This window comes from Heloderma suspectum, chromosome 1, assembly GCF_057233095.1.
Source record: "Heloderma suspectum isolate Gila_16-S chromosome 1, 16-S_ref, whole genome shotgun sequence".
Taxonomy (NCBI): Eukaryota; Metazoa; Chordata; class Lepidosauria; order Squamata; family Helodermatidae; genus Heloderma; species Heloderma suspectum.
The window spans coordinates 202,966,658-202,984,506 of NC_139458.1; the positions used below are offsets into that span (position 1 = coordinate 202,966,658).

The 17,849-nt window shown below is 47.1% G+C and overlaps 1 long non-coding RNA gene across 1 annotated transcript; it reads left to right on the forward strand.

Moving 5' to 3' along the window:
- The first annotated feature begins 383 nt into the window (after window positions 1-383).
- On the forward strand, window positions 384-12,948 carry LOC146358637 (uncharacterized). Its single transcript, XR_014787114.1, has 3 exons — window positions 384-492; window positions 10,630-10,803; window positions 11,960-12,948. It is a non-coding gene; the product is annotated as an uncharacterized LOC146358637 (long non-coding RNA).
- Window positions 12,949-17,849: the final 4,901 nt, after the last annotated feature.

Sequence of the window (17,849 nt, forward strand, 5' to 3'; positions counted from 1 at the left end):
TGATCCGTTCCTCCCCCTGGAATCCTCGTGGAGTGGCTCCACTCTGCGAGGATTCCACAGAGCTGAGGGCCGCCGAGGGCCACCCCGTTCCGCCGTCTGCATGCCCCTGATTCCCCCCCTTTTTTTCTGGCTCACCGAACTTATGTAAATAATTCCATAAGTACCACCAAAAAATCCTTTTCGTGTGCCTGCTGTCAGTCTCCGTAAGCCTATTTATTTTCGTTAAAAGGGTAAAGCCCTTTGCAGGGATTCCCCATGTAACTTCTGGTCACCTGACCTCACCAGACCTGTCCTGACCTCACCTCACCTGACCTCACCGGACCTGACCTCACCAGACCTGTCCTGACCTCACCTCACATGACCTCACCGGACGTGACCTCACCTCACCTCCACAGACAATAAAGAGAAAAGATGGAGGATTTCTGTGGACTTAAAGACTCAGCCCCACTGAAAGAAAGCCTCAGGTCACAGGGAAAATGCCTCGTAAAAAAGGTAAAGCCGTTCACGTTCTTCTTCCTCCATTTCCGATTTACAGATATTTTTTGTAATTATTTTTGTAAAATCCGCTGCTCGGTGGACAAAAAAAAAAGGGTCTGCATGAGCTCCGACTGGGCCGCCCCATTCCAAGGAGGATTCCGTGGACTGGATTTGTCAGAATTTGATCCCATTTAGAATTTGGGCGGAATTCTCTGACATCGCTAACTGACAGAGCTTTGGCTATTGGGCAGTATAGAGATGTAGGAAATGAAATGAATGGAAGCTTTCTTAAGCTTAATTTTTGCACAGTGGGATTTCGGTGTGGGGCATAGTATGCAGGGAAGGGAGGTTAATGCTTCCCTCCCCGCAGCAACACCTAAATGCCCCCATGTAGCAATTTGTCCTTTTAAAAGCCTCCATTTGCACCTAAGGAAGCTTTAAAAAAACCCTAATTGCTGTGCACATGGACAGGCAATAGGGGAAGAAGGGAGGTCTTTGGTTGAACATGGGACCACCATGGGCTGTCAGAGGTTCCCCACCACTGATTTAGATAAAATGGAAAGGAAACAGTTCACATTTCTATCAGTTTCTTTCAGAGTTGTTAATGGACATTTAAGCATGGGACGGTGGGGCGGCGGGGATCCAGATTTGGAGAGAGGCACATTAAATCTTGCAAGGAAGAGGAAGTTGATGAATACAGAATAGAGAGGAATGGATTTTTTGTTAAGCTTCAATATAGTCTGACTTTTATCTGGTACAGAGGATGCTGAACATCGGGAAGGTGATCATTTACTATCATTTAAGAACTGGTATAAAAAAGACAAGGAAGTACTGTTAAACTGACACATCAACTGGGACTTTCAAAAGGCCAAGGCAAGTCAGAAAAGATGAACATTAATGGTTTCCCTTAAAAAAATAATAATGTGGAAGGGGTCCAATTTGACAAGCAACACATGCATGTATTCCTTTTAAAAATTATTGAAATCTTGTCATTGAGAAATGCCACTTGATTTCAATTTTTAATGTGTGTTTATATTTTTTCTAGCAGTGGTAGTACTAATTAGTATTACATTTGCTTAGGTCATGCTTTTCTGTGTTTCTTTTTCTGTCTTCTGATGCTGTGTACAGTATTACTGCTTTGTATTTTTGCATGCAAGAATAACAACTATAACAACAAAGAGTTTAAATATAGTCGGATTTCAGTCTTAGATGCCTAATGCACAAGTTCAGCTGTGCAAGCACAACGCAATTGCCACAATATTGTTGGAATCACATGGATGAAACATAATCTATTCTCACTTACAGAGATTTTAACCCTGGGGTCTCATCTTGGCACTGGTCAGGCTCCCTGGCCTTCCTGATTTTTATTTTTATTTTAAAAAATAACTGGGAGGCTGGCACATTGCAAAGCAAAGTGCCGTCTTCCAGCACCATTTTTATTTCCAAGAATTCCTCTGGGCACCATGTGGGCCCCAGAGTCCTTGTTTGCAAATAAAAATGGTACGTGGATGTGATCCAACAAGCTCAGCCATACAGAAGAAAAACAATAATTGGGGGGTGGTAGGAAGCATCTTAGCAGGGATGAGTGAGATGAGTCTTTTGTTTGTTTCTACAGACCTGTTTGCATTCTGTGAAATGTGTGTTTTGTTGTGCTTTGTGGTGGCAAATACGTGATTTGGTGTTTGAGGTTCAGAGCCCATCTCCCCCCCCCCCCGCCCCGTACTGAGTTTCTTGGCACTTTACTTGTTTTTGAGTCTCATCAATTTGCCTTCTGTGAAATGGGTGTTTTGTGACTGGCCATGCAGCATGGCAGTCATTTTATGAGAAAACCCAAGACACTCTCTACAAATTCTAAATGTGCCCACCAACCCAAAAGGGTAAAGGACCGCTGGTCTAACTGTAGGGGCTCTTGTAAGCCCCAAAGCATGGATGAAACTTCGACAAGATTCAGACGTTCCCTCCTCCTCCTCTTCTTTACTAAGTTTATTGTAATCTTGATTTTAATACTGTCAGGTGCCTTGAACAACTTAGTTGCCTTTTGTGTGTGTGGAAAGGTGGTCTATAAATCAAATCAATTAATAAATGATCTATGCACATAGTGGTTTACAAAGGTGCTCTCCTACATTTTCAGCATGATCATAGAATAGTAGGGTTGGAAGGGGCCTACAAGACCATCTTGTCCCCACCCTAGGGGTGGACGAAAGTCACTTACCTGTCCTCGAAGGACGTTCGCGGTGGGGGGGAGGCGCTTCGCTGGTCCCCCCGCGAAGTTCCGGCCGGGGGGGAGGCTTCCCGCCTCGCCCCGGCTGAAATTCAGGCCGGGGGGGAGGCTTCCCGCCTCGCCCCGGCCGAAATTCAGGCCGGGAAGGAGGCTTCCCGCCTCGCCCGGCCGCGAACGCGAAAGTTAAAAAAAAACAAAAAACGCCCCCTGATAGGCTACGTGATGATTCACGTAGCCTATCACGGCTAGATCTGCAAAGTCAGCCGTGATAGGCTACGTCAATCGTCACGTAGCCTATCACGAGTGACTTTAAAAAAAAAAGCGCGTACGCTAATGGCGGCCCCCATAGGGAGCCGCCATTCTCGTTCCTTATTTAGTCGCTGTAGTCTACGTAAATGTTTACGTAGACTACAGCGAAAATAAGGGGGCCGCCATTATCCGTATGTGCTTTTTTTTTTTTAAGTCACCCGTGATAGGCTACGTGACGATTGACGTAGCCTATCACGGCTGACTTTGCAAATCTAGCCGTGATAGGCTACGTGAATCGTCACGTAGCCTATCAGGGGGCATTTTTTCTTTCTTTCATTGCAATGGCGCCGGCAGCAGCCGGTTGAAAGACCGGCTGCCGCTCCCACCTCGCTCGAACACCCGCCGAACCGCCGGCCGGACCAGCCACCGGGAGGGACATTCGGTGAAGGTAAGTCCCATCCCGGGGGGGGGTGCGGGGGGCGGGGGGGGTTCGGAGGATTTCTCCCCGAAACTTGTTTGGGGGGCCGAACACGTTGGCGCTCGGCCCCCCGAAGTTTCGGGGAGAAATTCTCCGCCAACCCTACCCCACCCTGCATTAGGGAATAGTGACACATGATGTATGGTATATGCCTTTCTAAGGTGGCCACACACACATTCTGATTGGCCTTTTCTCCACCCAGGATGGCCCTGATGCTCCCATCCCAGAGGCAACGGTATGGGATTAGCTACTCACCCATTAGGTAGGTGAATAAGATATTTTTGGTGTAGCCTTGGCCAAGGACACATCATTTTTTGCCTAGTCCACACTGTTCAACCCCTGGGCTGGTTCAGATTTGCTAATTGGCCTATTTTATTTGGCCACACCATGGATTTGGCATAGGCACCCAGCATAGTAAATAGGCCATCCTGGTAAGCACCTTGAGGCACCTGGATGGTGAAAGGTTGCTGGCCCATCCTGAGTACCTCTTATTGTTGGCCATCTTGAGATGAAGGAGGAGGGGTGCAGCTCTTGGGCCCTCCAGGCCTCCATACCATTTTATGTTGACCATGGGCTGGGGTCACCAGTGCCCCCCTCAGTAGACTTTCATGGTGGGCAAAGTGATGACAAATTCAAACTTCTTCCTGGCTTATCTAGTGCTTAGAGTCAGGGTGGGATTGCCCACCCCCAGAATAGGAGATGTTAGCGGTAGTCTCCTGGAGCTTAGGGGTGCCCACACCTAACCTGGGTTTATTGCTCTTCCGTATCCTTGTGAATATCCATGAAGTTGTGACTCTTCACCCAAGTTGTTGTCTTTATTCCAGACAGTGGAGAGGGAGAAGAACAGGTTCCAAGTAGCCAAAACAGACATTACTGTAAAGATTTAGCAAGCAGATACATCTTACTTTCATTTTTATTCTAGAGTGGGAAAAAGGGCCTGATCCAGATCAGGACCCTAGTGTGGTGGGTAGGGGGGAGGTTAACCCTTGGTTATAATATATGTGCAACTTGAGCAGCTAACACAAGATGCCAGTTGTGTGGTACCAAATTTCTAGGCTCCCAGGGACGGGTCCATCTCCCACTATGTGAAACACTTTATTGCAGGCCCATATGTATGGACTCCAAACTCTGGAGTTGGCCTTAGAAGAATTTTGTACAGAATAAACTAAATTCTCATACAGGTTGATTCTGAGGAGACCAGCTTAAACAATTCATTCCAATAAAGACCCATAATAATTTGTATGGGGTAGGTTGACAAGAAACAGGAAGGCATCTCTTGGTTTTTCCCTTGGTTTTCACTCGCCCCCACAGGTCTCCACCAGCAGGTTTCTTCGCACAGTGGGAGATGGACCTGTTTCCACGGAAACAACTTGCATAGTGCCCTAGCAGATTCCAAGCCAACCTGGCTTGTGGCAGAAAGAGGCTTCCAAAATCTTTAGGAAAGTTTCATTAACACCTCATAATGAAGCTATGAAGGGGGATGGCCTTCATGTTTCACTTCAGTGGCGTATCAACTTGCAACATACACACTAGGCCTTTAGTGGTGCCCCCCATCCCTGAAAAAACAGAGTTGATATCTGATTTCAGTATTCATTAAGGAATAAGAAATGCCTCTGTTTAATTTTCCATGGAGTGGTATTCCAGGAGATGAAGGGAGCAGGCCAGAGAGTCTGTCAGATTTGGTGGACTAGAAGTAATAGAAATGAATGAGCTTCTGATCCCTAGGATGACAGTTCAGTATGCTCTTTGTACTGGGAAGTGGAGAAGAAGGAAGGGCCAGAAAGAATGCTATCTTCCCCCTAAGGGTTGTCATTTAATGCCACAGAAACCATTCATTCTATATGTATGAACCTGCTTATGAATTTTAACACTTATGAATTCCATTACTTATATGCCAAAGTATCAAGCATGGGCTTTCAGAGAGGGAGGAAGGTAATAAAAAAGCAGAAGATGAAGTGGGTGCACGGCCCTCAAACAATATGAATGTGTGAAACAAATCTGAAAATTACACACCAAATCTGAAAATTACATAAGATACTTACAAATTAAGTATCTTATGAGAAACCAGAAACAGGCACAACATTTTCCTCAGGGGAGGACAAACGTCTGAGTATATATTGCTCTATGTGGTGTAAAAGAGCTCAAAAAATATTCCTACTATCACTCCCAGGGGAACATGTCATACAGAACTTTTAAAGCAGGGGTGGGCAACTTGTGGCCCTCCCAATGTTTTGGCCCAGAACTCCTGCCATCCCTCACTATTGGCTATGTTGGGTATGGCCAAAACATCTGGAGGGCTGCAAGTTGCCCACACCTGCTTTAAGAGGAGTCTTAAATTTAAATTGAGAAAGTATTAAATGTCATGGCATCTTCTCTGAAGACAATCAACACTGAATCTGGTCTATTGGAATAGGGGGGCTTGAGCTTGCCAGTGCTCTCCCAGTTCCACCCCAAAGATCCATCCACCTCACTCCTATTTTTGCTTATGATTTGTTTTTCTTTTAGTTCAAATGCGGAAAGTGTGCATTTCAGAACACTTTTTTTTAAAGTGCACACTCAACTGTGCACTCCCCCCTCCCATAGAATAACATGTGAAGATGTGTTTCTTTTTTCTTTTTTAAAATAAAAAAATAAAAAATGCACATTTAAGAGTGCATGTTTTGTTTTAATGTGAACACAAGTTTGGGAACATGTGAGCTTTTCCTCCAAAAATGCACTTGCATTCATGTTCAGAGGTATGAATGGGGCAAATGCAAATAATAAACAAAGCAAAATGGATTTTTTGTACAACCCTACCTTGGAGGAGCTAATTGCCTCCCTCCATCTTCACCCCTGCCACAAAGTAGACAAGCAGGTTAAGTAGCTGTGTTGGTCTATTACTACAATTCTATATAGGGGACACTAGAACAGTAGTGCTTTCAAACATTCAGTGTGGATACACTAGAGAGGAATAGCTCGGTGTGATAGAGCACATGCTTGGCATGCGGAAGGTCCCAGGTTCGATCCCCGGCTTCTCCAGGTAGGGCAAGGAAAGAATCCTGCCTGAAACCCCTGAGAGCTGCTGCCCGTCAGTGTCGACAATACTGGGCTAGATGGGCCAATGGTCTGACTGAGTAGAAGAAGCTTCTTATGTTCCACCTGATGCATGTGTGTGTGTGTGGGGGGGGGGAGAGTGAGATCATGGCAGCAGGCCTCACCCCCAAATAACATGCATTCATTCATTGTACTGTCTGCCTACATCTATATTGACAGTATTGTTTTATTATTCCTTTATGGGTCAGATAGGGATGTACGAAACACCTACCTGGCTCTGTGCCAGGCAATCTGCGGTGGGGGGGAGGCGCTCTGTCCCTCCCCCTGGAATCCTGCTCTGCTGGCTCCGCTCCGCGGCCAAGCTGCAGAGCCACCGGCCAACTCCGGCTGCCCGCAGCCAGACATCCGGCCACTGGGCAGCCCTGCAGAGATGCAAATGGTGGCTGTTGTAGCCGCCATTTGCGTCCCTGTATTGAGCTGTGATAGGCTATGTAAATATTTACATAGCCTATCACGGCAGGGGGAAAAAAAACCAAGCGTACGCAAATGGCGGTAGCTGCCGCCATTTGTGTACGCTGGGTTTTCCCTCCCCCCTGCCATGATAGGCTACGTAAATACTTATTACTTAGTAAATACTTAGTAATACTTAATACTTAGTAAATAAATATTTATTTACGTAGGGTAAATTTACGTAGGATGCAAATGGCATCCCTGCGTTAGCTGTGATAGGCTACGTAAGTATTTATGTAGCCTATCATGGCTATGAAGAGGAGGAAGTGAATGGCAGCTGCAGGACGGCCGCCATTCGCAAAGCAGCGCGGGCGGGAGCAGGCAAGTGCTCTGTTTCGCGCGCCTTTCATGGGGTGGGGGCGGTGGGGACTTCGTCCCACGTGCCTTTCGTGGGTTGGGGTGGTGGGGGCTTTGTTCCACGATGGATTTCTGGGGGCCGAATGCACTGGCATTCGGCCTCACCGAGATCCATCAAGGAATCTCTGACATCCCTAGGGGCAGATAATGTTATGCTACAGTCTTCAGGCTTCACACTTGGCAACCACTAGGCGAGTTTTCATTTCCGTAGAATCCTTTTGTAGGACCAGACCAATGTTCACATTTTGAAATTCTGAGGAAATAGAAGTGTAGAATAAATGCTTACATTTTGCTGCCAAAGCTACAGCAGTAGTATTCATTCTCTGAACTTCACAGTAGCATTATTTTCATTATTACCTATTGACAGTAACAGTGTAATGTATCTCTGGGACTTTGTTCAGCCTCATTATCAGCCCAATGAGGCCTTCCAAAGATGGACAAGCAGCAGATGCCTTCCCTTTCATCCACTATATCGGATGTGATGCTGATGACACACGACACAGATGTTTGATTGCATAAATAGCTGATTCATATCAGATCTCGTCTGATGTCAGAAGCTAAGCAGGGTCAGCTCTGTACCCAAGAGCAGGAAATCAGCAGCCTGTGGACCAAAGCTGACCTGGCCTGTTCTGCCCTGCCCCTCTAGGACACCTAGGGGTGCACGAAAGTCACTTACCTGGTCTCACAGCTTGCTTCGCAGTGGGGGGGAGGCGCTTCGCTGCTCCCCCCGAAGTTCAGGCCAGGGGGGGAGACTTCCCTCCTCACCTGGCTGAAATTCAGGCCAGGGGGGAGGCTTCCCGCCTCGCCCGGCTGAAATTCAGGCCGGGGAAGAGGTGCCTCGCCTTGCCCGGCCGCGAAATAAAAAGTTTTTTTAAAAAAACGCCCCCGTGATAGGCTACGTGACGATTTACGTACGTGACGATATCACGGCTAGATCTGCAAAGTCAGCCATGATAGGCTACGTTAATCGTCACGTAGCCTATCACGGGTGACTTAAAAAAAAAAAGCGCGTACGCAAATGGCGGCCCCCATAGGGAGCCGCCATTCGCGTTCCTTATTTGGTCGCTGTAGTCTACATGAATCTTTACGTAGACTACAGCGACCAAATAAGGAACGTGAATGGTGGCTCCCTATGGGGGCTGCCATTAGCCGTACGTGCTTTTTTTTTTTTTTCAAAGTCACCCGTGATAGGCTACATGATGATTTATGTAGCCTATCATGGCTGACTTTGCAAATCTACGTTAATCGTCATGTAGCCTATCATGGGGGCGTTTGTTTGTTTTTTACTTTTCTTGGAATGGCGGCGGCGGCAGCCGGTCAAAAGACCAGCTGCCGCCCCTGCCCCTGTCGAAGACCTGCCGAACCGCCGCCGGGACCCGCCGCCGGGAGGGACATTCATGAAAGGTAAGTCCCATCCCGGGGGTGGTGGTGGAGAATTTCTCCCCGAAACTACTTCGGGGGGCCGAATACGTTGGCACTCGGCCCCCCGAAGTTTCGGGAAGAAATTCTCCCCCATCCCTAAGGACACCTTCCTCAAGTGCTTGGGAGCATCAGAGCCCTCCAGCAACATTGGAATCACTCTAAACTCTTCCCATAGCACTTCAGCAATGTGGGAATCACTCAGGGAACAGTGGAGCAAGCTTAGGAAGCATTGGAAGCAATTGACTTGCAATGATCCACCCACCACCCCATTCTGAAGCTGTTTGAAGTACCAGACAATGAAGAGCGAGCAAAGGGCTGGATGTGCCTGATCTCCTCTGATCTTGTAAGCTAGGCAGGGTCAGCCCTGGTTAGTACTTGGATGGGAGACCGCTTGGGAATCAGGCTTCCTGCACTGAGCAGGGGGTTGGCCTTGATGGTCTTGTAGGCCCATTCCAACCCCATGTTTCTATGATTATTTCCTGTAAAAAAAAATAGTGCTGGTGGGAATGGGGAAGGATATCCACACAAACTTCTCAGTTACATGACTGGGCATCCATAAGAAGCACCCAAGTCACATGTGATGCTATCAGCTTGAGGGGGCAGGGGCAGGGGAGAGGATGCATACTGCTCAGCCACAGGAGTATCTTGGACCATTTCATCTGGGCAGGTAACATCAACCCTTTTCTTCCTCATAACTGAAGTAGGACAATCTTATTCCCATTTTACAGAGGATGAATTGAGATTTAGCCTGCTTAGTCCTGGACTGGTTGGGCAATATTCCTAGTCCTGGACTGGTTGTGCAATATTCCCAGTCCACATAGTTATGGGAACTGAAATAGCAAAGCAGAACTATTCTTGGCTTCACCCACCAGCATCCTGGTAGCGACACTTTTACTTTCTTCCCAGGGCTGGTACCATATTTCATGATACGAAGAGAAATTTGAAGCCATTTCCTCTGGTAAAACATCTCTAATATTTTCAAGGGAAACTACCCCCCCACCCCCCCAACCCCACACAAAAACATGATCATGTTTTGGTTGGCATGCTACCTGTCCCTCACAAGGAAGGCTGCTGAAGAATTTATGTGGTGACTTGCCCACTAGCATCGTGTACTCCCATTGATAGGTTTGAAGTAACTTGGGAATTACTATAAGTTGAGGAGTAAAACCAGGGAGGACTTGTTAGGAAACTATGGTGAATAGGGAGAAACAATGTATGATCATGCTATACCTCACAGTAGAATTGGCAAAGAGCAGGGGTAAAACAACTCCAATTGTAGAATGTGTAAAAAAAGAACAGCAACAATTGAGGAATACATACTCCAAGCAGTCTCCTGGTTCCAGAAATATGCTATATTGTTTTTGTGTATTGTGTACCAAAGAATGGTATTTGATTGAAGGTCAGCTTTATTCAAAATAGAAGGACACCCACAAATTTGGGGTAGGGAAAGATTCATCACTCATGACAATCTTGATATAAAGGTTCTGATGATGTTGACTTCATTTCCCTTTTTAATGAGCTGAATTCTTTAAAAAGCATAACCCTCATTTGCTGTAGACTTTTATGGGAACTGTTTATGGCATGTTTGTGCCTTCTCCAAAGAAGCTGTCAGATATATGTAAATCTGCATAGATTGTTAAGCATAAATTGGTTTTTAGTACCTTCTGCTCTTATCTTAATGACTAAAAATATCTTTATTAGTAAGAGTTAAATTTGTCATGCTCCAATTTTATACCAAGGAATGCAACAAACTGATAACAAATCTATATTATTGTTAATTCCGAGTTAATCAAAAATGTAATTATGACTTTTAATTAGAAAAGAAAAAGTGGCTGACTCGTTGCTTAATAAAGATTGTTGCTTTTTTGTCTTGTCATCACAGGTTCTGAAAGATAATGGGAGCTCTCAATAAGAACAAGACAAGACCATCCATCTTCAAATGGCTAAAAACTGAATTTAACTGATCTTGAAAACTCATTTGAATAACTAACAGTGTAATCCTATACATATCTGCTCAGTAGTAAATCCCATTGTGTTCAGTGGGGCTTGCTTACAGGTAGGTCCATGTAGAATAGCAGCCTAAAAAAACTCCAAAAATCATTTTCATTCACACGCACACACACCAGACTCAGGAAGCCATTTGTGACCTTGCTTATAGTGGATGTTTAAGAAACTGAACAAGGAGGAAGCATGCTATAGGCTTGTCTATTGGGACGCCACAAAAGCCACATCCGGTGTCTTCCTTCCTCCGTATGTGGCTGTGTGGTTAGAACTATCTTCTGTGGAGTGGACAGGACTGGTGTCTGGTTCCACTTCCTCTCCATTTGATCCCGGCCTCTTTGAACTTAATTGCTAGCAGGAGTCCCCAAAGGTCTGGAGGGCATGTGTGTGTATGCAACATTCAGCAATATCATGGTTAGCCTGTGCTGCATGGCCTACATAAAATCCAACCCCAGTTTCCAGTTTCCCTTTACCCAGCAGCTCCCAGTGCATTCTGCTGTAGCTTCTGTTCTACCTTGTACATGTCACCCCACTGCTCCATATGGTGCTGGTTTCCCTCACAGGGAATGCATTGTGTTGTGGAATGTGTCTGCCTGGAGGCATTGTTTCACAGTGTGAGTTCAAACGTTCTCCTCCTGGTGGATGCCTCTGGTGGGTCCAGCTCCCAGGAAATGACCTGAGGGTATATGATGCAACCACCTTGCTGAAGCTAAGCAGGCCTGGATCTGGTCATTGGGATGGGAGACTGCCTGGGCTCCCTACATATGCTGCCTTGCGTTCCAGCATGTGTGTGTACTGGGTAGGGTGATAGCATGGGGTTTATTTGGCCACCACCATACATTGATTGGTGCATTCCAAAACATGGGAATCAATAGGGGGAGTGCATCCCTGTTGATTCTTTTGGATCTCTCAGTGGCTTACAGTACCATCGACCATGGTATCCTTCTGGATTGCCTGAGGGAGTTGGGGGCACTGCTCTACCGTGGTTCTGCTCCTTTCTTTTAGCACAGTTCCAGATGGTGTTGCTCAGGGATAGTTGTTCCTTGAAAAAGGAACTGTTATGTGGAGTCCCTCAGGGCTCCATTCTACCCCCGATGCTGTTCAATATCTACATGAAACCACTGGGAGATATTATCAGGAGTTTGGGGGCTGAGTGTTATCGATATGCTGATGACACCCAAATCTATTTCTCCTTAACATCTTTATCCAAGGAAGGTATGACTCCTCCGAATGACGTCCTGAAGTTGGTAATGGGCTGGATGAGGGCGAACAAGCTCAAATTGAATCCAGGCAAGACAGAGGTGCTCATCATGAAGGGTCCTAATTCAGGTATTGAGGTATGTCAACCAGTTCTGGATGGGGTTTCAGTCCCCCTGAAGGAGCAAGTTTGTAGCTTGGGGGTGCTTCTTGACCCAACCCTGCTCCTGGCATCCCAGGTGGAGGCAACGATGAGAAGTGCCTGTTATCAACTTTGGCTGATAGGCCAGCTACGCCCATTCCTGGAACATATGGACCTGGTAATGGTGGTGCATGCGCTGGTAACCTCTAGGCTTGATTTCTGCAATGTGCTGCATTTGGGGCTGCCTTTATATTTAGTTTGGAAACTTCAACTGGTACAAAATGTGGCAGCCAGGTTGGTCTCTGGGACATCCCATGGAGACCATATTCCACCAGTTTTAAAATCTTTACACTGGCTGCCAGTATGTTTCCAAGCAAAATGTAAAGTGCTGGTTCTTACCTTTAAAGCCTTACATGGTCTAGGTCCAAGGTACCTTAGGGAGCGCCTTCTCCCCTATGTCCCAGTACACCACCTAAGGTCCTCTGAGGGTCATTCACTGTGGCAGCCTAATGTGTGATTAGCAGCCACATGCAAGAGGACCTTCTCCTTTACCACCCCTCCGTTGTGGAATGACCTGCTGGTTGAAATGCACCTGCTGACCTCATTGAAGGTTTTTAAGTGGGCATTAAAGATGCTATTATTCCGGCAGGCCTTCCCTTTTGAGAACTTTTGTTCCTTTCGCTGACTTTTGTATATTATTTTTTGAAAATACTTTTTATTCTATTTTAATCTTTATAAATGAAATAAACAATAGCAACAACCCAAACATTATCTACAGTTTCCAACAATACAGTATTCTTAAGAGGACACAGCAAAAACAAGAAAAAGAAGGGGAGGAAGAAAAAAAAAAGACAAAGGGGGAAGAAAGCCAAAGGGGAAAAGAAAAAATATAAAAGTTACTTCAAGGGATTAAATTTAAACTTCATTACACAAGACTTCCAAGTATCATTCTATTTAAAATATTATACCTATATCATTGCCACAAAAAACTCACTGGAAAAGACCCTGATGCTGGGAAAGATTGAAGGCAAAAGGAGAAGGGGACGGCAGAGGATGAGATGGCTAGATAGCATCACCGATGCAATGAATATCAACTTGAGCACGCTCCGGGAGAGGGTGCAGGACAGGAAGGCCTGGCGTGCTGTGGTCCATGGGGTAGGGATGGCGGAGAATTTCTCCCCGAAACTTCGGGGGGCCGAGCGCCAATGTGTTCAGCCCCCCGAACAAGTTTTGGGGAAAAATTCTCCGCACCCCGCACCCCCCCCCCGGGACGGGACTTACCTTTGCTGAATGTCCCTCCCAGCGGCGGGTCCGGCCAGCGGTTCGGCGGGTGTTCGTCCTGGGCGGGGGCGGCAGCCGATCTTTCGACCGGCTGCCACCGCCGCCGCCGCCATTGCAATAAAAGAAAAAAAAAATGCCCCCGTGATAGGCTACGTGACGATTAACGTAGCCTATCACGGCTAGATTTGCAAAGTCAGCCGTGATAGGCTATGTCAATCGTCATGTAGCTTATCACGGGTGACTTAAAAAAAAAAAAAAAAGCGCGTATTTACGTAGACTACAGCAACCAAATAAGGAACGCGAATGGCGGCTCCCTATGGGGGCCGCCATTCGCGTACGCGGTTTTTTTTTTTTAAAGTCACCCGTGATAGGCTACGTGACGATTAATGTAGCCTATCACAGCTGACTTTGCAGATCTAGCCATGATAGGCTACGTAAATCGTTACGTAGCCTATCACGGGGCTTTTTTTTTTTTTTTGATACGTGATCAAATAAATCAGGGACCAAATAAGGTCCCTACGTAAAGATTTACGTAGACTACAGCAACCAAATAAGGAACGCGAATGGCGGCTCCCTATGGGGGCCACCGTTAGCCGTACGCGTTTTTGTTTTTTTTAAGTCACCCGTGATAGGCTACGTGACGATTAACGTAGCCTATCATGGCTGACTTTGCAAATCTAGCCGTGATAGGCTACGTTAATCGTTACATAGCCTATCACAGGGGAGTTTGTTTTTTTTACTTTTTTTGTAATGGTGGCAGCGGCCGCCCCCGCCCATGACAACCTGCTGAACCACCGCCGGGATCCGCCGCCGGGAGGGACATTCGTGAAAGGTAAGTCCCATCCCGGGGGGAGGCGAGGGGCGGGGGGGCGGAGAATTTCTCCCCGAACAACCTTCGGAGGACCGAATGCGTTGGCGCTCGGCCCCCCGAAGTTTCGGGGAGAAATTCTCCCCCATCCCTACTCAGAAGTTGCTGTTATTTTCAATTCAAAATTACTAACTAAAGTCGGTGTTCGTCAGCTAGGGGTGTACGGATTACTTACCCCGTTCCACTGGGCCCATCCGCTGGGGGGGAGGTGATCCGTCCCTGCCTCCCCCGGAATCTTCCCCGGCCAGCTCCGCTCTGCAGGGAGCCTGCGGAGCCACTGGCTGGGGCCGCCCACAGCCGGACTACCATCCACTGCTGGGCTGCGGCCACAAATAGTGGGCGCCATTTGCATCTCTGCAGTAGCCGTGATAGGCTACGTATATATTTATGTAGCCTATCATGGCAAAAGGCAGGAACGCAAGTGGCGGCTGCTATGCAATCCTATGGCCCCTAGACAATGTCTAGAGGGCCATAGGAGTTTTCAGTTTCTGGGAACCACAGTTGGAGCCAGCGTAGGGATGTCAGAGAATTTCTCCACGAATCTCGGGGAGGCCAAATGCCAGCACATTTGGCCCCCCGAAATTGATGGTGAAATGGTCTGCCCCTCCGCCCCCCCCGGGATGGGACTTACCTTGTGCGAATGTCCCTGGCGGCGGTGGCTCCGGCTGCGGTGCAGCGGCAGTGCAGCGGCGGTGCGGCGGCTGGTCTTCCGACCGGCTGCCGCCGCCGCCATTTCCAGTAAAAAAAAACAAAAACGTGATAAGCTACGTAAACATTTATGTAGCCTATCATGGCTAGATTTTAAAAAAATACCATGATAGGCTACGTAAATGTTTACGTAGCCTATCATGGCTGAATGAAAAAAAAAAACCCCACGCGTATGCAAATGGCGGTGCCCATGGGCGCCGCCATTTGCGTTCCTTATTTTGGCACGTGTAGTCTATGTAAACATTTACATAGACTACGGCGAAAATAAGGGGAACGCAAATAGCGTTCCCCTTTTTTCGCCATAGTCTACATAGATGTTTACGTAAACTACACATGCCAAAATAAGGAACACAAATGGCGGCACCCATGGGCGCCGCCATTTGCGTACGCACGTTTTTTTTCCCCACTCAGCCATGATAGGCTATGTAAACATTTACCTAGTCTATCACGGCTGACTGCAGGAACACAAACGGTGGCGGCTACGGCCGCCACCATTTGCGTCCTGGCCGGCAAGGATTCGCGACGGGAGGGACGGGGCATCTCCCCCCCGGCCAGAATTTGGGGGGGAGGGATGGGGCACCTCCCCCCTGGCCAGAATTTCGGGGGGAGGGACGCAGCGCCTCTCCCCCACTGCGAATCAAGTTTCGTGAAAGGTAAGGGACTTTCGTACATCCCTAGAGCCAGGGCTCTGATCTCAGTTCCCAGAAACTGTGCTTCCACTCCCCCTCATAGCTGGTGCAGCTCTGTCCGCACTGGCTTTGTCTCCCACTCAGAAACAGCGTGTGGAAATGGGGAAAAGGGAGCAGTCCCAGGGGCAAGGAGGAGAGGAGACTTTGGAAGCTGCTTTATGCAGCTTCCTATTGGGTGTCTAGGCCCCTTCCCTCACCCTCCCCGTAGTTGTGCCTAAATGGGCAAAAACAGCCCTCTAGGCAGAAATGCAGGGTGGCTGGAACATGGAGGAGAGGATTACCTCCATGCTCCGAGCACCCTGCATTGGATACTTAGCAGCCCCTGGCTTCAGAGGCTGCCAACACTTATGCTATGTTGGTGTGTGTTTTTCTGTGTGATCCTATTATGTTTTAATACTTTAATGTTGTTTTTGTATGTTTTTTTAAATGATGTTTTGTTGACTCCTGTAAACTCATCTACCCTGAAAAGTGATTTAAAAATCCATTAAACAAATAAATCCCATAAAATTTAATGTTGTGATCAGTGGGTGGTAATGGCGTTGTCAGGGATGCTTTGGGAGTGTCCCTTTGTGTCACTGCATTACCTTCTGTTTCTAAAATGATGGTTAAGCTATTGATTCTGCTGCTGACTGGGAATACATCATCAGTCCCCATTCCACTGCATCTGCATTAGCCCTGGCAGTGGTTTGGTTATCATGAGTGGCATTGATTCCCATGATATATATGCATTTTTCTTTTACCCTACTTTCAGCCCTAGTTGAACACATTGTGCACAGTCTTGCAACAACAATACAAAAACCTGGGAAGTCTGTTTACTAAAGGTAAAAAGAACCTGTGTACACACAATGAGGAAGAAACTAGGGATGGCGGAGAATTTCTCCCTGAATCTTCGGGAGGCCGAGCGCCGACACATTCGGCCCCCTGAAGTTGGTTGGGAAATTCTCCGCCGGCCCCCCGCCCCACCCTGAGACGGGACTTACCTTTGGCGAATGTCCCTCTCGGCGGCAGGTCCTGGTGCTGGTTTGGCGGCGTTTCGTCGTGGGCAGGGGTGGCGGCCGGTCTCCCGACCAGCTGCTGCCGCCGCCATTGCAAAAATAACAACCCTAAAGTAAAAAAAACAACAACACCCGTGATAGGCTATGTAACGATTTACGTAGCCTATCATGGCTAGATTTCCAAAGTCAGCCGTGATAGGCTACGTAAATCGTCACATAGCCTATCACGGGTGACTTTGGAAAAAAAAAAGCGCGTACGCAAATGGCGGCGCCCATGGGGCGCCGCCATTTCCGTTCCTTATTTTGGCACGTCTAGTCTACATAAAGATTTACGTAGACTACGGCGAAAATAAGGGCACGCTTTACGATTTACGTAGCCTATCACGGCTGACTTTGGAAATCTAGCTGTGATAGGCTACGTAAATCGTCACGTAGCCTATCATGGGGTCTCTTTTTTTTTTTTACTTTTTGTTTCGTGGCTGGGGAGACGGGGCGCTTCTCCCCGGCCTGAATTTCGGCCAGGCGAGGCAGGGCACCTCCCCCCCGGCCTGAATTTCGGCCAGGTGAGGCGGGGCGCCTCCCCCTCTCACCTGAACTTCGGGGGGAGAAGCGAAGCGCCTCCCCCCCACCGCGAAGCCAAGCTGCGAAAAGGTAAGTGACTTTCGTACATCCCTAGAAGAAACTCTCTTTTACACTGCCTTCAACTTTTTGAACAACAAGCATCTGTCTTCTAGGTGTGGGCTACACAGGCCTATGCTTTCCTATCAGTTGTGGGCAGAATATCAGATTCTCTTTCTGTTTGACACACAAATTAGGCTAGAAAGCTTCTGTAATTATTTTTGAAATATACCTGCTGCTATTTTTTATCTCCAAAACATTTCTTAAGGAGGCTCTCGATCCACTATGGATGCAGTCAGGCTTATGTTAAAATATATAAGAAAGACAGATAGACTCACAACAGAATAATTTCAACATATATTTAGTGCTAAACATTACTAGAACTTCTTCAACCATCTGGATACCTTAGTCACATGTTTTAAATCCTTTTTTAATTATGGTTTTAATCAAACCAAACTAAACCATTCCTGAGGAAAAAGGAAGAAAAACAAACAAAAATGACATGCATAAAAATATCAATGTTTCATTAAGTACAAGTTTCTACAAAAGACAGGAGATTATGCATAAGCTCCAACAAAAGCAGACCAAATATACTTGTATTTA